Genomic DNA, 1,246 nt, shown 5'->3' on the forward strand with positions numbered 1-1,246 from the left:
AAGTAAAAAGATATTAAAAAGATATATACATGGGACACGACAGGACAAAGATGGTCTGACTTCTACGCCACTTGGATCTATAATGATCTCATGGGGAGAACAGGGCAGCCTGCTGTAGATGATCTAGCATGGGGAGAACAGGGCCCGCAGCACTGCTGGTGTGTCTGTGTGTTAGTGTGAGAAGCTTGCCTGGTCTCTCTCACATGCAATGCTCATCCAGGGGCAGGATGATTTATCACAATGGGAGAACAGATGACTGCAGGCAATCTCTGTCTCTGTCTCTGCAGCTTATAATTCCAGAAGAGAGAGAGGTGTAAAGGCTGTGCATTATTCATTACAAAAGATAACTCCCTGTGCATTTATTCATGTACAAAAGATAACTCCCTCCCTGTAAACATAGTGGATTCCTTTTCCCTCAGCTCGTAGGTGGAAGAGAAGCTGTTTCCGTTGGTTTGGCTGAATGTGTTATTTCGCTGTAGAAGTTTATGTCAGTGTTTCTTCAACTGGCCAACTTGTGATTGAGAAGAACTCCAAACAGTTCTAGTCCAGCCACACTTGATTCAACTAACTAAAGGACTTGATGATTAGTTGGAGTTGTTGAATCAGCTGTGCTAGTGAGGCGGTTGAACAGAAAGTGTGTTAGTGGTACTTTGAAAAACCGAAGTTGAGTTAACACGTGTTTATTTTGTACTGTGTGGCTCTCTAATGGAACCAATGTTACCTTTACTTCCTCCCCTCCAGAGCCGTAGTCAGGACGGCTCAGGGGAGCCTTCACTTGCTAGCTCCAAGGCCAGTGCAATTTGATGGATGCTCTGGGTAATTCCCACATTTTGGGGATCTTATCTGCTGCCAATGACGAGTTAGTCTGAAATTCCACTGAGTAGTTGACATTTATTAAACTTGTACACTCATGTGAGTGTAGTCTGAATGACTAAATTAAAATAGCAGGCTTAATGGAGCAAAACGAGCGTGGCTCATCAGTTCCCATACATTCCTCCACCACAACAATTGCATCAAAAACAAAAAGTTAACTTACTACGTTATCCACACTCCACTTCAGTTTAAAAGCTATACCCCTACTTGACCACACCAGCATTCTGATCATTCCATTTGTGAATCCTGCCTCATATCTGAACTTCTGTGTCTCTCTGCCAGGCGATCTGCTGCACCTTGGTGAACTGTACCTGCGATAGTTTCAAACCTGGAAACTGAAGAAAGAGGCTGTGTGAGCACTGCAAGCATTGGG

The sequence above is a fragment of the Salvelinus sp. IW2-2015 genome, unplaced genomic scaffold (assembly GCF_002910315.2).
Source record: "Salvelinus sp. IW2-2015 unplaced genomic scaffold, ASM291031v2 Un_scaffold3426, whole genome shotgun sequence".
NCBI classification, from domain to species: Eukaryota; Metazoa; Chordata; class Actinopteri; order Salmoniformes; family Salmonidae; genus Salvelinus; species Salvelinus sp. IW2-2015.